The 21,728-nt window shown below is 49.6% G+C and overlaps 1 pseudogene; it reads left to right on the top strand.

Annotated features, from left to right (window-relative positions):
- The first annotated feature begins 230 nt into the window (after positions 1-230).
- LOC113597555 (60S ribosomal protein L28-like) lies at positions 231-17,653 on the top strand (annotated as a pseudogene).
- Positions 17,654-21,728: the final 4,075 nt, after the last annotated feature.

The following is a 21,728-nucleotide window of genomic DNA, read 5'->3' as shown; positions in this document are numbered from 1 at the left end:
AGCTGGTGTCTCAGGACATTTTAGTCTTCAACCAGGGGAGCGGTGGGGAGAAATCCGCACCAACCCTTAAGGCAAAAAGGGCAGGACCACTGAGGCAAACGGAAGGGGGCAGGTCAGTAGCTTAGAGACCTGGGCCCCGCCGCCGTGCAAGGCTGGGCTGGAGAAGTTGCCGGAATGGAGGGCCACCCCTGCTCGGCTTGGGGGTGGAAATACGATCCTGAGGTTTGATCATGCGTGCCACCTGGTTCCCGTCGGACCCCATCACTGAGAGTGACGGCCCTACCTCGCAGGCTGAGCGCGGATTATCGGAGGTGAGGTGGTATACATACAGTGCTCAGCACAGGTCCCAGCACACACCAGGCACTCAATAAATGCAGGTATGATTGTTAGGGATAAATGCATGCCCATGAGCACCCGCTCTCTGGGTGAGCTCCGTGTCTCAGTCACCCGATCTCAGTGCCAGAAAGGGAAGAAGCTATGCCAACCCTCAGCCAGTGATCCCCTGTTCTGTCCCTTGATGGGTCCTGCTGTCCATGCAGCCAGAGAAAGTTTTTTCTACCCCCAGAGCGGCTTTTAGATGTGCATTGGCCAATGCAAGCAGCTCGTTAGCATGGGTGGGGAATGTGCAGGTGACACCACCAAAGGCCATTAAAGTAGCCCAGACGAGGGCCGCCCTGGCGGCTCAGTCGGTGAAGCACCCGACTCTTGATTTCCGCTCAGGTCGCGATCTCGCGGTGCGTGAGTTCAAGTCCCGCCTCAGGCTCTGTGCTGACAGTGTGAAGTGACATTTCCGCCATCCTCTTGCACTTTCAGGCTTGCAGGGACCAGCTGCTCGCTCCCCGCTCTCACGTGCACGCCCGATCCCAGGAAGGGGTTTTGCAGTAAGTCATTTACACGTTAGCATGAACTTCACTGCTCCCGGGGGCCTCTGGTTTCATCGTGGAATAAAACGCTTTATTCTCATCCCTTGAAATCCCACTATGTGGGAAGGTCGTTGGCCTTAAATGAGAGAATGGGAAGGAGTTCTAATTTTGGTGTTGTGACCATCCTGGGCTCAGTCACCCACATCCCCAAGGTCGGGACCTCCTCGACTCTCTGGGGTACTCCCCTTTATTTCTCTCATTAAGGAGACTTGAATAAAAACACGAAAAGCTTCTCTCTGTATCCTGAAAAGAGAAGGATTTAGAGAGGAAAAAATAAAAAAGTGTTGAACTGACTAAAAGAAAAAAGAGAGAGAGAGACAGAACCGAGAAGTCATAAAGGAAAAGATGGACAGATGTGACAACACAAATCTCCTTTTAGTGCTTACAATTTTTTGAACGAGTTGCCAGCGCTTTGAAATTGGAAGTTTTCCCATACAAATGTATATTCCCAGCATCCTCTGAAGAATCGTTAGATCTGGCACCCTTGGTTCCCACCTTCCCACCGGGCAATGCTTGGCGGGAACCCAGCAGAGGGGGGCGCGCTTCCCGGGCCCGCCACAGCCCCCGAGCGAGCGTGCATCACTTATTGGTACGGCTTGCCTCGCCTCAGCCGGCCCCTGAGCTGTGCCACGAACGCGGCGAAAAGACAAGAGATGCTCCAGGAGAACAGGCTTGCAACACGTCCAGCAAAGAGTTAATAGCCATTCCAGATAAATAAGAACCAGACAAACAGTTCGATGGCAACCTACCGGTGATTAGGAAAACGCAAACGAAAATGAGAGGGTGCTTTTTTTTTCCCCCAGAAGCCATCACATTGGCAAAAAAAAAATCAAACCGCTTTTCCAGCATCGCCGTTGCCAAGGGTGTGGGGCTCCCAAGGCCCCTGGGAGCAGTGAAATTCATGCTCACGTGTAAACGTGCAGAACCCACGTGGGTTATCGGTGCGTGTGCAAATTGGTGCGACCTTTTTGGAGGGTGATTTGCAGTTGTGATCATTATTTTAAATACATACACGTTTAAAGAAATGTGGGTAAACTATCAAAGTAGAGCGCGCATATAGAAAAGGACCCAAATCATGAGTGCGTGTGACTATTGCCTGGATCGAGAAAGAGAGCAGAGCATTATCAGTGCCCAGAAGCCCCCGTGCTCTCTCCTGCTCAGTAAACCCCCCCAGGTAACCGCTATCCTGACCCCAAATAGGAGCCGCCTGTTTTTGAACATTCCATGGGTGGAATTACACAGTATATATTCTTTTGTGTCTGGTTTCTTTCACCACATGTTATATTTTGAAGCTTCATCTATATTGCTCCGTGAAGCAGAACATTCATTTTTGTTGCTGTATAGAATTCCATTGCACGACCAGACCACGCTTTATGATTCTGTTGTACTGTCGAAGAACATTTGCGTTGTTTCCAGTTGGGGGCTATTGTAAACAGGACTGCTATGAACATTTTTGTATGTGACTTTGGGTGCACGTAGAAACACATGTCTGCCGGGCGTTTCCCTCTTGACAACACTTTTCCTCTGGAATCTATCTCACAGAACCCCCCGGACAGAATAAGCCTGAATGTCCGAGGGTGTTTATTGTAACATTAAAAAAGAGTGAGGTCGGATCACTTCTCGGCCCTTTGGCTAAGATCAAGTGTAAAAATAGTGAGGTCGGGGCGCCTGGGTGACTCAGTCCGTTAAGCGTCCGACTCTTGATTTCGGCTCGGGTCATGATCCCAGGGTCGTGGGATCAAGCCCCAAGTCAGGCTGTGCGCTGAGCGTGGAGCCTGCTTACGATATTCTCTCTTTCTTGGGGCGCCTGGGTGGCTCAGTCGGTGAAGCATCCGAGTTCGGCTCAGGTCGTGATCTCGTGGTTCATGAGTTCGAGCCCCACACTGGGCTCAGTGCTGACAGCTCGGAGCCTGGAGCTACCTCGGATTCTGTGTCTCCCCCTCTCTCTGCCCCTCCCCCACTCATGCTCTGTCTGTCTGTCTCTCTCTCTCTCTCTCTCTGTCTCTTAAAAATAATAAATAAACATTAAAAATTTTTTTGAAAGGTATTGTCTCTGTCAAAAATATATATATATAATCTAATGCTTAATCCTGACTTGGAATAGTCTGCAGCTGATAAAAAAGGAGGGTGAGCTGGATGTGTGGGCTCTGATATGTCAGGCTGCCCACCTACTATCAAGTGAAAAAAAAAAGGCATGTGGCAAAAATACCGATTCCACTTTTTAAGCTAACAAAAGGCCAAACAGAGCTTTATACATGGAGACTTGTGTGCATTAACTGTCTAGAAAGACTTTTCACATATGAGCCATGGGGTGGGGACGGTGAGATTTGCCATACATCCTACGTATCTCCAGTGTATCCACTTTTTTCCACCTTCATCGCCACTGTCCTATACTAAGCCACCATGACCTTTGGTGTCGACTCGGCAGGCCGCCCGTGGAAATGTTGGCCTCCAGAGGACCCTGCTGCAGCAGAGTCCGATTTTTAAAATAAAAATTTTCTTATTTTTTTTTAATGTTTATTTTTATTCTTTTTTTTTTTTTTTTCCACGTTTTATTTATTTTTGAGACAGAGAGAGACAGAGCATGAACGGGGGAGGGGCAGAGAAAGAGGGAGACACAGAATCGGAAGCAGGCTCCAGGCTCTGAGCCATCAGCTCAGAGCCCGACGCGGGGCCCGAACCCACGAGATCATGACCTGAGCTGAAGTCGGACACTGAACCGACCGAGCCACCCAGGCGCCCCGAAATAAGAAAGTTTAAAGTGAAAACAATACTTTACAAGTGAGCACAAACAGGCGCATTAAAATCTTTGAAAGCCGCGGCTAGCACGCTATCTCATTGTCTACCAAGCGGGTTGCGGGCAAGTGCTCCCCTGGGAACTGCTGCCCCACGGCGTCCCAGTGACCTGCCACGTGGCCGCGCCGGCAGGGCTTGAACCGCCACTGATCTGGGTCCTGGCAGAACACGAGAAGATCGAGGTCTGTGGGGAACTGCTCTGAGGCCGGCTTCCGGGCGCCTCCCGTACTACGGGCTGGGGGCTTAAACACCAGAGATCTGATTTGTCACAGGTCCAGCGCTAGATGTCCCAGATCAAGGTGCCAGCCAGGTGGGCTCCTTCTGAGGGCTGGGGGGAGGGAGGGGGTCTGTGGCAGGCCTCTCCTTGGTTTGCAGATGGCCAAAAAAGCCCCGTGTGCTCACGGCTTCCTCCCTCCGTGCGCCCTGTCCGTGTCCTAGTCTCCTCTTCTCACGAGGACACCAGTCACGTTGGATTAGGAGCCACCCGTAGGATCTTGCCTCTGTGCAATCAGTTCTTTAGAGGCTCTGTCTCCAAATACAGTCACTAGGGGCTAGGACCTCAGCACACGAAGTGGGGTAGGGGGCACAAAATTCAGCCCATAATGCCTCCCCATCTCCCCTGGGAGGCTGTCGGGAGAAATTCCTACCACCTGCCACGGGACAAGGCTGCAGACCACAAAACCGCCTCGTTTGATGCTTATTTCAGTGGCATCCTTTTTGGTGATCTTCCTTTCACTGTTTTTGTAAGTAATAAAGCGTCCAAATCGAAAAGTGGCTCACTGCGTCTTTACCAGCCAAATTAGCCCAGCCTTGGCCTTGGCTTTCCTGGAAAGCCTCGTGTGTGCTTGACGACAGACACTGGAATGTACTACAAAAACAAAAACACAGACCTTGCTAACAGAGGTGGGAGGAAGGGAACGCGAGTTCCACGTTCCTCTCTCCCACTGCATCCTGCGCCCAGTGCTCTTATGCCGGGATTACCCAGCCCTCCCCACCCCAGCTTTCGGATTCACTGCATTTGAACTTGCTTGATGTTTACAAAATAGGGGCGCCTGGCTGGCTCAGTCAGAGAAGCGTGCAACTTTTGATCTCAGGGTCAGGAGTTTGAGCCTCACGCTGGGTGTCGAGGTTACTTAAAAAAATAATAATAATAAATAAGGCGCCTGGGTGGCTCAGCCGGTCAAGCATCTGACTCTTGATTTTGGCTCAGCTCATGATATCATAGTTTGTGAGTTCGAGCCCCACAGCAGGCTCCGTGCCGACAGTGTGGAGCCGGCTTGGGATTCTCTCTCCCCTTCTCTCTCTCTCCCCTGCCCCTCCCCTGCTCCCTCTCGCTCTCTCTCTCTCTCAAAAAATAAGTAAATAAGCTTAAAAAATAAAAATAAGTAAATAAACTCCAATAAAATGAAACAAAACATAAAATACAATTGTGGGTGCACATCTGTGCACATGGAAATATTTAGAAGAACTTTTTGCGCATGAAGTGGTAAGGTACGTGGAAGGGATCTGAACATGTCATAGGTATCTTCTACAACGGGCCCCAGAGAGCCGGTGAACCTGTCAAGTCGTGGGAAGGCTGGCCTCCCGACGCCCCAAACTGAGTCCACTCACAGCAGGAATCACTACTTTGCGCCCATACTCTCTGCCGCTTCCCCAACAAGTAAGTTTAGCTACAGCTCCAAACCACAGTGAGACCCGTCGGCACCCATTCAGATGACGGTTGGCAAAAACAAATAAACAAAGCAACAGAAAATAAAAAGTGTCGGCAGGGATGCGGAGCAATCGGAAGCCTTGGGCCCTGCTGGGGAGAATGGAAAATGGTGGCACCCGCTCTGGAGAACAGGAAGCCAGTCACAAAAGGACAAGCGCTATACTCTACTCTAGAGTAGTCATATTCATAGAGACAGAATGGAATGGTGGCTGCCGGGGGCTGGGGCACCGGGGAAAGCTGGGAAGTTAGTAGTTAAGGGGGACAGAGTTTCTGTTTGGGAAGATGAAAACGCTCTGTACACTTAAAAATGCTTAAGATGGTCAACTTTATGTTATGTATGTTTTACTATATTAAAAAGTGGGAGAGGGGTGCCTGGGTGGCTCAGTCGGTTTAACGCGTCCAACTCTCGGTTTCCACCCAGCTCATGATCTTGCGGTTTGTGAGTTCGAGCCCCACATGGGGCTCTGAGCTGGCAGTGGGGAGCCTGCTTGGGATTCTCTCTCTCTCCCTCTCTCTGTGTCCCTCCCACACTCCTACTCTCACTCCCTCAGAATAAACAAACATAGGGACACCTGGATGGCTCAGTAGGTTAAGCGGCTGACTTTGGCTCAGGTCACGATCTCGCATTCCGTGAGTTCGAGCCCCGCGTCGGGCTCTGGGCTGACAGCTCAGAGCCTGGAGCCTGCTTCCAATTCTGTGTGTGTGTCTCTCTCTGCACCTCCCTGCTTGCACTCTGTGTGTGTGTGTGTGACTCTTCTCAAAAATAAATAAACTAGCATAAGAGACTCTTAAAAACTGAGAACAAACTGAGGGTTGATGGGGGTAGGAGGGAGGGGAGGGTGGGTGATGGGTATTGAGGAGGGCACCTTTTGGGAGGAGCACTGGGTGTTGTATGGAAACCGATCTGACAATACATTTCATATTAAAAAATAAATAAATAAACTAAAAGAATTCAAATAGATAAATAAACTTAAAAATTAATTAATTAAAAATTTATTAAAATTTTTTAATGTTTATTTTTTGAGAGAGAGAGAGACAGACAGAGCATGAGCGGGGGGGGGGGGGGGGGGGAGGAGCAGAGAGAGACAGAGACACAGCATCCAAAGCAGGCTCCAGGCTCCAAGCCGTCAGCACAGAGCCAGACGCGGGGCTTGAACTCACAAACTGCGAGATCGTGACCTGAGCCGAAGTCGGATGCTTCACCGACTGAGCCACCCAGGCGCCCCCCCCCCCACCACCACCAAGAATTTTTAAAATGGTAAAGTGCTCGCTTTGGCAGCACGTATGGAACGATCTAGAGACAGTCAGCTGCGCCCATGTACAACAGTGGCATGCAAAATTCAGGAAGCACTCCATGCCGGGTTTTTTTTTTTTTTTTAATGCAGAAGAGATATGAAGACTGGAATAAAAATGTTCTAGTATCCTACTACCTATCTCACCACAAAAAAAAGGTATAAAAAAATGATCTCTTCTAAAATAAACTTTATACTACACGCACGCACGCGCACGAACACACACACACACACACACACACACACACACACACAGAGTTTAGCTAAAGATTTGAGAGGCCCTGCTGCCTGGAGATGGAACTTAATAAAGACACCAGCTCCCTGGCGCCAGCTGCTCACCTGTTGAGAGTCAGAATGAGCTCATCCACCTTCGAGCTAATTGCCAAACTCCCCGTGGGAGGACAGTCTCCCGCCAGAGAAATGGACACACTGTGGGCACATCATTTCCCTTTTCTCTCCTCTGTGTACAGCCCGAGGGAGAGGACACAGGGTCAAAAGCTGAGACATGCGCAGCCTTCCTGAATCCCCTCTTCATCCTCTCTGTCTCGCCCTGTCCCCGACCCATTGCACTTCCTCCGTGGAACCTTCTCGAACTCTTTCTGCCCCATAGCTGCTGCGGCAGTTATTTGTCCCAGATGTGTCTTTCGGTGCGTCTGACTTACTACTTAATATCATTAGCTGACTTTGTATGGCTGTGTGTGTCTTCTCTCTCCAACTAGACGAGAATTTCCTCAGCGGTAGACGCTGATCCTTTGCCCCTTTTGAATCTCTTTAGCGCTCACATCAACGTCTAGTGTATAGTAAGGGGGCAGGCACATCCAGACAACGGAATACCATTCCATGCTAAAAACAAATGAGCTGTCAAGCCATGAGAAGATATGGAGGAAACCTAAATGCATGTAACTAAGTGAAAGAAACCAGTCGGAAAAGGCTACGTACCGTATGAGTCCAACTATGTGACGTTCTGGAAAACAGAAAACTATGGAGACAGTAGAAAGATCGGCGGTTGCCAGGGGCTCGGGGGGGCCCAGGGAGGGATAAATAGAGCACAGAGGATGTTTAGGGCAATGAAACTACTCTGCGTGACACTGTCACGGTAGATACATGACATGACCTATACGTCAAAACCCATAGAATGTAAAACACAAAGCGTGACTCCTAATGCAAACTACGGAGATCGGTTGGTGATAACGGACCAATACTGAACCAGTCTTCTAATGGGGGAAATTGGGGTATATGGGAACTCAATCCTGTCTGCCCAATTTTCCCGTAAACCACATCCACATCCTCCCTCAGTTATGAGGGAGCTGGAAAGGTTTATCCAGGCCTGACATTTTTTCTAATTGAGGTATAATTGACATATAACATTTTATTGGTTTCAGGTGCGCAACATAAGGATTCGATATTTGTATACACTGTGAAATGATGACCACAAGAAGTCTAGCCTCCCCCGCCCTTGCCCCCACATAAAGTTACATAATATACAATCCGGTGTTGTTGACCATAGTTGCCACGCGGTACATTACAGCCCCGTGACTTATTTATTTTATGGCTGGAAGTTTGTACCTCTTGACCCCCCTTCTCCCACCCCAACCCCCTTCCCCTCCGGCAACCACCAATCTGTTCTCTGCATCTGTGAGCTTTGTTTTGTTTTGCTTGCTGATTTGTTTTGTTTCGTAGATTCCACATATAAGTGAAATCATATGGTATTTGTCTTTCTCTGTCTGACTTATTTTATTTTATCCTGTAGGTCCATCCATGTGGTCACAAATGGCAAGAGCTCATTCTTTTTAATGACTGAGCTGTAGTTCTCGGTACGTATATGCCGCATCTTTTTTGTCCATTCATCCATCGACGAATTGGTCGATTCCCTATCTTGGATATCGTAAATGATGCTGCGATGAACAGAGAGGTGTCTGTAGCTTTTCAAATTAGTGTTTTCATTTCCTTTGGATATACACCTAGCAATGGAATTACTCTGTTTTTGACTTTTTGAGGAACCTCCGTTCTGCTTCCCACAGTGGCTGCACCAATTTACATGCCCACCAAGAATGCGTGAAAGTTCCCTTTTGTGCACACCCTTGCCAATACTTGTTAGTTCTTGTCTTTTTGAGTCTAGTCGTTCTGACAGGTGTGAAATGATATCTCATCGTGGTTTTGATTTGCATTTCCCTGATGATGAGTGACGTTGAGCACTTTTTCATGTGAGTGTTGGCCTTTTGTATGTCTTCTATGGAAAAGCATCGATTCGGGTTCTCCGCCCATTTTTTAATGGGACTGTTTGGTTTTTTGCTCTTGAGCTGTAAGAGTTCTTTGTATATTTTCGATATTAATACCTTATTGGATATGTGATTTACAAATGTCTTCTCCCATTCCATAGGTGGCCTTTTAATTTTGCTGACAGTTTCCTTTGCTGTGCAGAAGCTTTTTGGTGTGATACAGTCCCACGTCTTTATTTTCGCCTGTGTTGCCCTTGCCTTTGGAGTCAGATCCAAAAAAAAAAAAAAAAAAAAAATCGCCAAGAGTAATGTCAAGGAGCTTACCGTCTATGTTTTTTTTTTAGGAATTATATGAGTTTTGGTCTTCTATTCAAGCCCTTAGTCCATTTTTTTTATTTATTTTTCAGTGTTTATTTATTTTTGAGACACAGACAGTGAGAGCCAGGGAGGAGCAGAGAGAGAGAGAGAGGGAGACACAGAATCCGAAACAGGCTCCAGGCTCTCAGCTGTCAGCACAGAGCCCGACGCGGGGCTTGAACCCACAAAGCACGAGATCACGACCTGAGCTGAAGTTGGACGCTTAACCGACTGAGCCACCCAGGTGCCCCTTAGTCCATTTTTTGAGTTGACTTTTTTTTTTTTAATTTTTTTTTCAACGTTTTTTTATTTATTTTTGGGACAGAGAGAGACAGAGCATGAACGGGGGAGGGGCAGAGAGAGAGAGGGAGACACAGAATCGGAAACAGGCTCCAGGCTCTGAGCCATCAGCCCAGAGCCTGACGCGGGGCTCGAACTCACGGACCGCAAGATCGTGACCTGGCTGAAGTCGGACGCTTAACCGACTGCGCCACCCAGGCGCCCCTGAGTTGACTTTTGTGTGTGATGTAATATAGTGCTCCGGTCTCATTTTTCTGCGTGTGGCTGCCCAGTTTTCCCACCACTATTTATTGAACAGACTGTCCTTTCTCCATTGTATATTCTCGCCTCATTTGCCGTAAATTATGTAGCCATCTGTGCATGGGTCTATTTCTGGGCTCTCTATTCTGTGCCATTTGATCTATGTGTCTGTTTTTATGCCCATACCATACCGTTTTGATTACTATGGCTTTGTAGTATAGCTTGAAATCAGGGAGCGTGATGCCTCCAACTTTGTTCTGCTTTCTCAGATTGCTTTGGCTATTCAGGGTCTTTTGTGGTTCCATACAAATTTTAAGATGGGTTGTTCCATTTCTGTAAAACAAAAAATGCTGCTAGAATTTTGGTAAGGATTGCATCGAATCTATAGATTGCTTTGGGCACGGACCTGACACTTTTCAAAACGCAGTAAAACATAGTTGGGAGTAAATTAAAGTTTCTCCTTGAAGGCAAAGAAGAAAAATTAGAAGATGAGTCAGCATTTATCTGTGAGCTAAAATTTACTCAGAAAGTTGTGTTTCTTTACATTTTGGCCTAATTAGTGTATTGTATTCTGTATTGAAATCGCGCGTAATTTTTACAGAGAATCAAAGTGTCCTTATTTACATCCGAAATCCCCTATCGAGGCCTTCTCCAGCTCTGACCTCTGAAGGGAAGGAACAGGCCACATGTCGCTTCTTCCATAGGACTCAGAAAAGGAGTTAAAACCCAAACGTCTGCGGCATCTGGCAAGCCCAGTCGGTAGAGCATGCGACTCTTGATCTCGGGGCTGTGAGTTCAAGCCCCACATTGGGCACGAAGCCCACTTAAAACAAACAAGCAAACGAAAACATGTCCCCCATTGTAGCAGTTGTATTACCTGCCTACCAAACGGCTTCTGGAAAGACAGTAGTCAGGGAAGTGCAGAAAGAGACACAAAGCCTCTGATGTCAACAGATATTTGTCAAGAAAGTGCTAGGCCCAAAGGCAGTGGCCCGTGTCAATTTCCGCTGCCTTCCTCCCTCTCCAAACCCACGATGCAGCGTGCAAACAGGTTGAAAACCCTCCTGGATGTCCCAAGAGCCCAGCCTTCACTATATTTTGCATCTGCAGCCAGCAGCACTACCGTTATCTTGTAGGCGTTGGGGGCTCCCGACCTCAGGGTGCCAGTGTGTGGGAAGGAGAGGCAAATTGGTGCCTCCAGCCAGTGGTCCTGACACTCGGTTTTGCGTGGGACCTTCCCACGGTTCCTGGCTCCTAGGTGACTGCGTTTCTCAGCTTCACACCACACCACGGCTCCCTCTCGCATTTATCATTCTTTACCCGCCCCCCGTGCCAGCCTCTGATGAGAGGCTAGAAAACCGGCCCTGGGAGGGAGCCAATTACTTACGTGGGGGACCCAGAGGCCAAGCGATGGCTTGGTAACGATCTCTGTGCACCGTGAGGGTTATTATCGCGGGCCATGGTGACCAGCAGTGTCTCAGGTCAGGTTCCCTGGAATCAGAGCCCTAGACACGGATTCTCGTGCTAGTGGATTACTGAGGGAGGGCTCTTGGGAGTAAAAGGTCGAGGCAGGAAGGAAACAGACTAGGGCAGGAGAAGAAGCTATAAGTGAAGATGGAGGTTTAGCCTCAGCCTGACCCCCCGGTGGAAGGCGGGGTGGGGGGGATCACAGAGTCTTTTATCCACATACATGACAGAGGGGGTCAGGAGTTTATATCCCCCCGTGTCGGTCAGTCCTTTACTACAGGCCACCCCCACTGGGGGCAGGGAGGCACATAAACCCCAAGCCGTCGGCTGTGGGCCAGGCCGTCCCGCGGGCAGAGAGCAGTTCCCGAGAGCAGACTGAAACGGTGAACCGCTCGGCTGGGGATGAGCTCTGTGGTCGGCGCGGGGAATCTGGCCGGACGCCGCAGCGTCCATAAAGGGCTGCCCGCTGATCCAACAGCAAGACAGAAGGAGGACAGACACAAGGAAAAGCCTCTCGAGGAAGCTGGATGCTCTGGAGCTCCTTGTAGCCGCCAGCCGCCACAACAGACAGACAGGGAACGGCCTCAACCTCACTGGATCCTTCTAGGCAGGCCCAGCAGGTGCCTTCGGAAAAGACCCAATCTGAGAACCACCACGTGTGCCGCCCGGTGCTGTTCTAAGCACGTTAGGTCTGTTACTCTCACGTAGCCCTCCCGCAACAACCCTGTGAGCGAGATGTTATTGTTTACTGTCCCCATTTTACAGAGAAGGAGAGTGTGGCCCAGAGAGGCTAATCAATTCGCCCAAGTTAACAGCTAGAAGTAGTAGAGGCAAGATCTGAACCGAGGTATCCTGGCTCGTGAAGGCTACACCACCACTCTGCTGGCCCCTCGCTGTCCCTCTAGCTGGGGCAGACCCGGTGTTAGAAGGCAGGAGACCAATCTGGATGCCAGCAGATGAGCGCGTTTGTAAACCTCGGCATACATCAGAATCACCCCTGGCTGCTACACTACAGAACCTAGGGCCTCATCCTGAACCTACTGAATCAGGACCCAGGACAGAGAGGCAGGTGACAATCTACACACGGAACAAGCTCCCCAGGTGTTCTGACACCGGCGGTCCACAGATCATTCAGACAAAAGAGCAGAGGCCACGTTCAAGGCCCAGCTCTTGCACTTCCTACCTGTGCGACCTCAGAAAAGTGAAGCAACCTCCCTTGGCCTCAGTTTTTCTCAAATCTGAACGAAAAATAACAGGGGTGCCTGGGTGATTCAATCGGGTGAGCGCCCAACTCTTGATTTCCGCTCACGACATGATCTCGCGAACCGTGAGATCCAGCCCCCAGTTGGGCTCTGCGGTGACAGCAAGGAGCCTGTTTGGGATTCTCTCTTCCTCTCTCTTTCTGCCCCTCCCCTGCTCATGCTCTCTCTCTCTCTCTCAATAAATACACAAACTTTAAAAACTTAAAATAAAATAATTATAATAATAATGTTCCTCTTAAGATTTTATGAAGTTTAGGGGCATCTGAGTGGCTCAGTCAGTTAGGCATCCAACTTGTAATCTCAGCTCCGGTCTTGATCTCAAGGTTGTGAGTTCAAGTCCCATGTTGGGCTCCACGCTGGATATAAAGGGTACTAAAAAAAAAAAAAGATTTTGTAAAGTTTAAATTGCTATGCACACCTAGCATATATATATTTTTTAATATATAAAATTTATTGTCAAATTGGTTTCCATCATATATATATTTTTTAACTATATGTAGGTATATCTTACATATATACACATATATAATGTAATATATATTACATACATACATGATATATCATCAGAGAGCATATATAATATGTATACATTATGTATGTAATACATCATATATATAATGAATATGTGATATATATGCAATACATCTGATCTTCCGATTACAGAGATTATGCGCTATGCGATATATCTGTGTATATTAGACAGAGGTCAAGTAGACCAAACTATTATGGGTGGCCACTTCTAGGGAGAGAAATAAGGGGGTGGGGTAAAAAGGGTAGAGAATGGCCTGGAAGAGGCGTTCACTTTTTACTCTGCGTATTAAATTTTAAGTTTTTACAAAGAGAATATATTAAAGCTCTGCATATATAAAATGTATTGCATCAAAACCAAAAAGGCTAAATGGAACCATCTAGATAAGGTGCCTGGCACACAGTAGGTACTCAATGGTAGCTGTCAGTATTATTATCATCATCCACAAACATTTGTTGAGTGTCTATTATGTGCAAGCCATCATACCGAAGCTCCATAGGGAGGCAGAGAAGCACAAAACAAAGTCCCTGCTCTTACGTGCACAAAAACCCCCCAAACGCCCAATGGCAGTGTTTACTTTGGGTCCAATGAGTGCTATAGAAAATAAAGCCTTTAAGGAGTTGAAATGAGAGAGAGATCATTTCCAGCTGGCCTCTTCAGGGGAGGTGGGGCTTGTGCGAGGCATTGAGGAAAAGGGAAGATTTCAATAGGCAGAGAAAGGGGGAGAGAACATTCCAGTGGCAGAAAAGAGCTTGGTTCAAAGGGCAAAGGGACTCCGTAGGCATGCGCAGATGCTGAGGGGACATTTGGCTTGGCTCCCCGGGTCTGCAGGAGCCCACCCCGCAGGATCCGAGGCAGGCAAAGGCTCCCCTCCCTCAACTGAAATAACACAATCTCTAGCCCCAGCCCTTCCGGTGCCTGGAAGGGGGCCAAGATCGACTTTCTGTAACAATTCTTGACCCTTGTGGGCTGAGCCTAGAACGGGAAGCAAAGTAGCCACGGTGATGAAAAGCATTTAAAAAGGGGATCCTCTCCCTTCCCCGCTGGGGCCCAAGGGTCCGCAGGGCACACGCAGGGAGTTCCGGGCGCAGGGTGGAGCGCGCGTGGTAGCGTGGGTCCGGGCGCAATACGTGCGTGTGCGTGCTGCTACGTGTAGCATGTGTGGAGACCGACGCGTGAGCGTGCACGTTGTAACGACATGTGGTATTTCCTGTGATTGTGTGCTGTGATATACTGGCTGGAGTTATGAGTTCAGTGTGTGCTAACCACATTCCTGGAGGCTAATCTCTGTGAGCGACCAAGAAGGGGGCAGAGGGAAGCAAGGAGCCAGCGAGGCATCTATCCACAGAGCACGTCTCCGCCTTCCGTGGGCGGGGCTAGAGCCCGGGGCGGGGGGGGGGGGGGGGGGGGGCCGGGGGTGGGCGTGGGTAGCCGGCGGAGGTTGCGTGGAAATGTTCCCGCAAGGCATTGAAGTGATCAGGCCTGCAACTGGCGGCCTGTGGATTCTCCGCGGGCCCCGGAGTTGCCTCTTCATCAGCAAAAGTGCCGCACGGTGGGTGTGCGTTTGGCCCTGCCTGTAAAGCACCCCGACATCTCCCTAGATCTGGTGCCTGTGTGCGTGTATATACACAGCGTGTCTAGAGAGACTGGAGGTAGACACTTTTTTAAAAAGTGAGAGCTTGATTAGCCGAACACCACAAGGCCCTGGGAAATTGAATTTAAAGGAAAAATTGGGATAATTGGAACAGCGTATAATATCGAGAATGTTAAACACACACGTCAGCTGAGCACACAGAGTTTATGGCGAGCCCTGATTAAAATGAAATGAAGTTTCTGATAATCAAAGTTTTAATGCATGCTCTGTATGTATTTATTTCATCAAAAGTAACCTACCCTTTGGTCTGCCCCAAAATAGCCAAAACAGGACTTGCCACAGATGTGTTTATCAGATTGCTCTGCAAATGCAAGGAGAGGAAAAGTCTGCCTATCGCCTCAGTGATTTCAAAATCAAAGCCATCCCAGGCACACCAGAAGCCTAAAGCGGCCAAGAGATAGGCCGAGTTTATAAACGTCCATAATATGTTTATTGCAAGGATGGCAATTACCCAATATCCCTGCCCTCCTGGGTCTGAGATCAGAATATTTCCACAGAAAGAAATCTGTGCTTGACTGCATTTAACTGGTCATAATTCCAGATGTCTGGAATGTTCCAACACCAGGCGCAGGGTTGGGGAGGAAGAGAGGAAGCTGACGATCACTCTGTTACAGCTTTGTCGTCGTCGTCGTCGAGTGTGATGGCATGTGGCTGCTGGTGCCTCGTCCTGTCCCCCGTGGCCAGGTGTCGGGGAGCATGGTTGTTTTCGGGGAAAATGGCAGCCTTTTCTGTTCACCTCTGGAAACCTGACACGTCACATCAGCAATGTAATTTCTTTTTCTTTTTAATGTTTATTTATTTTTCGAGTGGGGGGGGTGGGCACAGAGAGAGAGAGACAGAAGATCCGAAGCAGGCTAACAGCTGCTAACAGCAAACAACCCAGTGCGGGGCTCGAACCCACGAACCGTGAGATGATGACCACCTGAGCCACCCAGGCGCCCCCCAGAGATGTAATTCCTTAATGAAATGACTGCAGCGTGCGTAATTTATGCCAGAACAGAAACAGCTGACATGGCAGAAGGGACACTTGTCCCTGTGGTTGCAGGAGCACATGTGGGCCACATCGCTCAGGACTGAATCAGGCCAGCATTACGGGGGCAGCTGTTAAGGTTATTTACGGCGTGCATCCACACCGGCCCATTCTACCCGGGTTGTTGGAACACAAATTTGTGTGAGCCCAACCCGTTGTCCTGGACTCCTTCCCGAGCACGAACAAGAAAGGCAGGGTAGTTCTGCAGAATCACCGGGAGGATTTATTCTGCCCTTTCCTCTGGGGCTCTTCTGGCAAACATTAAACATCACAACACCCCATTAAAGGAAGGTGAAGTTACTCATTTCACAGGCAGTAAGACTGAGGCGAAGGGTTTGCCTCCGTGGCAAGTTACAGCCAACGGCACAGATTCCGCACCCCCCCCTCCCCCCCCCCCCCCCCCCCCCCCCGCCAAGCAAACTGTGAGATGTGGTGGCAAGGGTATGGCATGGCCAAAGAGGTCACAGTTTCTTCTGATCGTTGCGGGGCGGGGGTGGGGTGTTAAAGTCTGGAGCCTTTACCCTTTTCTCACCACTGGGCCAACAGGAAGACTTTCTCCACTGGTCTCTATGCCAGAAAGTCTCCAAAGCCGGGTAACACACACCCTACGTGATACACCAGACAATCCTCTGAGGGGTAGGGTTGATGGGTTGAATTGGCGTCCCACCAAATTTGGTATGTTGAAGCTGTAAGCCCCAGTACCTCTGAACGTGACCTTACTTGAAGATGGGATGTTTACAGAGGTCACGGAATTAAAAATGAGGCCATTAGGGTGGGACTAGTGTCCTTATAAAAGAGGGAAATTTGGACACAGACAGACATAGAGGAAAGACCACATGAAAAGACACAGGAAAAAGACCGGCCAGGGAGAGAGGCCTTGAACAGAGGCCCCCTTGGGGCCCTCGGAAGGAATCAACCCTGCCGGCACCTTGATCTTGGACTTCTGGCCTCCAGAACCGTGCGACGGCACGCCTCTGTTGTTTAAGCTACGCAGCACGTGGTGCTTTGTCACAGCAGCCCTAGGGAGCTAATACAGGTAGGAAGAAAATGCCAGAAGTTTCATTTCTGTCACTATGGTGGTTTGGCTTCTTGATCCTAATTCACGGCTCACGTGGAATGGAAATAACACCGCTGACCACATGACTTTGTGGTGTCTCCCACTGTAGGTCCTAGGTGGCTGTAGTCACATCAGCCTGGGCTCCAGACCTGCCCCAAATCTGTCGCCTGGAGCTCCTGATCAAGAGGAACAAGCAGGGGCGCCTGGGTGGCTCAGTCCGTGAAGCCTCCGACTTGGGCTCAGGTCATGATCTCACGATTGGTGCGTTCAAGCTCCACGTCGGGCTCTGCGCTGACAGCTTGGAGCCTGGAGCCTGCTTCTGATTCTGTGTGTGTGTGTGTGTGTGTGTGTGTCTTTCTCTCTCTCTCTCTGCCCCTCCCCCACTTGTGCGCTCTCTCTGTCTCTCTCTCTCTCAAAAATAAACTTAAAAACAAAGTGTAATTTAAAAAAAGAGAAAGAGAGAAACAAGCAGACGTTCAGCACTGACCCCAATAACCCGAAGGCTCACAAGTCCTCTAACGACAACGGGTTGATTCACCTCTACACTGTGGGCGTGAAGTCTGGGGCTGATGGCAAACGCGTAGTGGTGGTCATGAAGCGGAGATCCCTCCAGGGAAAACCCACCACCCCCTACCTGTGGACCACCATGAACAAGAACGCCCCGGCCACCCTCGGAAGCATCAGGCACAGGATCCACAAGAACAAGGACCACCCAGATCCGTACGTGGCCGCCATTTGCACAGTCAGCTCCATCCCTCGCAGCCAGAAGCCTGTGACGGTTAAGAGGAAGTGGCCCGCCCCACCAAGAGCTCCTGAGCACCTGCCCACCACCTCCAAAGCAATAGAGATGTCAACCACTTCAAAAAAAACAAACAAAAAAACAAAAACAAAAAACTGCGACCCGGAGCCACTCCCGGCCAACCTGCAGCCTGAAATAGCCAAGCCCAGCCAAGATCAATCAGATCCCCACAGCCCTGCCGGACCCCGAGCAAGAAAAATAAATTCCCATTATTGTAAGCCACTGAGTTTCGGAGTGTTTGTTCTGCAGCCTTATTGCGGCAAGAGCCGACTGTTACAATGACCAATATGCAACGTGCAGATTGACCCTGGGCCTTGATTGGGCTGTACGTCACCGCTCGGCATCCAGTGTGACAGGTGAGGAATGCTGAGGCAAGAGTCCTATGACTTGGACAGCATCCACCTCAAATGATTTTTCACCTTCAGCAAATGGCCTGTTATAAGTGCTGTATTGAGTTAATTTACAGATTATATTATGTCACTCTAACCAAACTAATCATCACAAAGCAGACAAGGGGCTTGAAATGATTCCTCTAACGAAACTGTGGCTTAAAGAAAGTACTGTAAATGAAAGCATAAGCTAGGAAGAAGCTGGCAGAGCTCACAATTCTCTTAGATTGAGAGCTAGTTCATTTACAAAATTTTTCACACTCAGTGGCCCCTCGGTGGCTCAGTCACTTTGGCGTCTGACTCTTGATTTCAGCTCAGGTCAGTCTTGTGGTTTGTGGGATCAAGCCTTGCATTGGGCTCTGCACTGGCAGCACAGAGCCTGCTTGGGATTCTCTCTCCTCTCTCTCTGCCCCTCCCCTGCTCTCTCTCTCTCAAAATAAATCAATATTAAAAAAAAAAATTCAGGGACACCTGGGGGCCCAGTCAGTTAAGCATCTGACTCTTGATTTCAGCTCAGGTCATGAGTCACGATTTGTGGGTTTGAGCCCCGCATCAGGCTGTGGGCTGATGGCACAGAGCATGCTAAGGATTCTCTCCCCCCGCCCCTTCCCTTCTCCTGCTCGCACTCTCTCTCGCACAAAATAAATAAATAAATAAACTTAAAAAAAGTTCACACTTGACAAGAAGATAATTTGAAATATGGCTTTTTGACTTCTATCGTTAATAATGGACCTCACACATAGGCAGATGGCCTTATGATCTTAGCAAAAAGCATTAGCACGTGAATATAAGTTATAAGTAATTAAATAAACCTATGGTGGGGGGGGGTGTACTAAAATGTTTCACTGTTGGGATTGAGACCACTTGAAAGTCACTTGAAAGCTCACAAAAAAAGAAAAAAGGAAAGGAAAGAAGAGAAGAGATGAGACGAGATGAGAAAAGAAAAGAAAAAAGAAAAGACTCTTAACTGACTGAGCCACCCAGGCACCCCAAGATTTGATCTTGTTTGGGCTCATGAGTTCGAGCCCCGCATTGGGTATAGAGTTCACTTTAAAATCTTTAGGGGCGGGGCGCCTGGGTGGCTCAGTCGGTTAAGCATCCGACTTCGGCTCAGGTCATGATCTCGCGGTTCGTGAGTTCAAGCCCTGAGTCAGGCTCTGTGCTGATGGCTCAGAGCCTGGAGCCTGTTTCAGATTCTGTGTCTTCCTCTCTCTCTGACCCTCCCCCGTTCATGCTCTGTCTCTCTCTGTCTCAAAAATAAATAAACGTTAAAACAAAAATAAAATAAAATCTTTAGGGGAGCCTGGGTGGCTCAGTCAGTTGAGCGTCTGGCTCTTGATTTTGGCTCAGGTAATGATCCCGGGGTCATGGGATCGAGCCCTACGTTGGGCTCCACACTAAGCATGGAGCCTGCTTGAGATCTCTCTCTCTCTCTCTGTCTCCCCGTCTGCTCCTCCCCTGCTTGCTCTCCCTCTAAAATAAAATTAAAAAAAAACAAAGGCAAAGGAAGTCAGCTCACCATATCAAACTGATTTCTGAACTTGTTGGATGTTTTCATTTGTTTTTAATGTTGTGGAATTATGATGGTGTTCTCACTGAAAGACCCATCCCCTTGAAGCACAGAGTACACAGAACCATGGGCTTTTGCCAGTGTTGTGCTGTGCTTACGCTGTTTCTGAAGCCTAGGGGAGACATGCTGTCACGGAAAAAGTGAGGACAGACCTCGGTGCTGGGCCTAATGAACACCATCCACAGCCAGGATCTGCAGTGGTCTGCGGCAGAGAGGGTGCCTGGGGCCCCTCACGGAGGCCCCGCTCCCAGCCCTAGCCTCCTCCTAGCTTTGCAAAAGCCTCTGTTGACCTTCCCCATCTCCAACACCACCATTCCAGGCATGGGGACAAAGTGTGCCTCACTGTCGACCAGAAACTCTGCTCTGAACCCATTGGGTATCCTCCCCCTCCCTTGTGCAAATCTTGCTCCGGGCGGAAGCACCGAGCAGGGTTATCGAGTAAGGGCTTTGTCACAGAACAAGACCTCCCAAGGAGGGGGTGGGGGGTGGAGTCTGGGAAAGGAAGGGTCTGAAGGGGAAGTTGGAGGGTCAGAGGCTAGGCTGCCAGAGCGGGGCCATGAAGGAGAGCTTGGGGAGAAGCCCATGGAAGATATGTCTCTACACCTGGCAGCCGGCCTGGCATGACGTGGCTGTGGTGCAGCAGGGCCAGCGGTCGAGAAGCAGAATTGCATGCAGGGCAGAAGAGAGTAAGGACAAGCTGGCACCTTTTGGCACCTTCCGGCACCTTCCGGCACCTTCTGTCGTTCACCGCATCTAACCACGATGACCAAAGAGGAGTGACAGCTGCTTCTCCTCCACCTTCCAAATGTTGTGCAGATTTCCCTTCTGCCCAGCCCTAATCTGGAACCATAAAAGGAAGGGAATTGGGGGAGACGCCCCTGCAGCCTGGCCAAGGTGACATGACACAAACCCCCCCGGGGGTCAAGATTTGAACTGATTGCCAGAGGGTCTGCTGTCGCTCTTCGGCCCTGCCAGTTTCAAGGGGAGGATTACGTTGCCAGTCCTCAGACATTCCTGTACCCCAGGACTGGGCAGGTGCACTTGGCTCGTGAAAGGAAAGACCTTCACGGGCAGCCTCTTCCAAGCCTCCCCTGCAGGTCAACCTCAACGCGGTCATTTTAACCCACTTACCACTTGAGAAAGATGATTTCAGGCTGGGAGACTCGGCGGGGGGGGGGGGGGGGGGGAAGAAGGAGAGACAGAAACAGCTAAGGGCCTGTGGCAGGTTGTATTTTTCAAAGATGGCCACTGCTATGGACTGAGTAGTGTCCCCCCTACCCCGGAAGTCATACATTGAAGCCCTAACCCACAGTGTGACTGTATTTGGAGACAGGGCCTATGAGGAGGTAATTAAGGCTAAGTGAGATCATAGGGGTGGGGCCCTAATCCATTAGGAGTAGCATCCACATAAAAAGAGGAAGACACTCCTGGGAGGTGCGCGCAGAGAAGAGGTCATGAGAGGACGCAGGGAGAACAGGTCTGCAAGCCAAGGAGAGAGACCTCAGGAGAAACCAAACCTGCCAATACTTTGCTCTTACACTTTTAGCCCCCAGAACTGTGAAAAAACAAATTTCCGTTGTTTAAGCCCCGCAGCCTGTAGGATTTTGCTGTGGCGACCCCAGCAGATGAATACGGCCACCGCATCTCTCCCCTCCCGCAGGCTCTTCCTCAAGGCGACGCCGGCTTTCCAATGACGATGACGTCTCCAGGGATGGAGTCTATGTCCCCTTTCCCTTGAACCCGATCAGGCTGTCGTGACTGCGTCCACCAAGAGAAGACAGCAGAAGCTAGGTCATGAAAATGCTGGGGCGCCTGGGTGGCTCGGTCGGTTGAGCGTCCGGCTTCGGCTCAGGTCATGATCTCACGAGCCCATGCTAGATCTGTGAGTGAAGGAGCCTTCGGATGGCTCCAGTCCCCAGCATTCAGGCCTCCCCAGAGACACTGTATGGACTAGAGACGAGCTGACCCCCACTGGCCTCGCCCAGACTACAGATTTGTAAGCAACATACGTGATTGCTGTTTTGAGCCGCTAATTTGGAGGCGTTTTGTTATGCAGATAACCAGAACTAAGGGGCTTCGGAACAAATGCATCCAGGACACCCCCTGGGGGGAAAGGAAGCCAAGTCAGTAGAC

This window comes from Acinonyx jubatus, chromosome X, assembly GCF_027475565.1.
Source record: "Acinonyx jubatus isolate Ajub_Pintada_27869175 chromosome X, VMU_Ajub_asm_v1.0, whole genome shotgun sequence".
Taxonomy (NCBI): Eukaryota; Metazoa; Chordata; class Mammalia; order Carnivora; family Felidae; genus Acinonyx; species Acinonyx jubatus.
The sequence above is the reverse complement of the archived record's forward strand: the minus strand, read 5'-3'. Positions and strand labels throughout refer to the sequence as shown.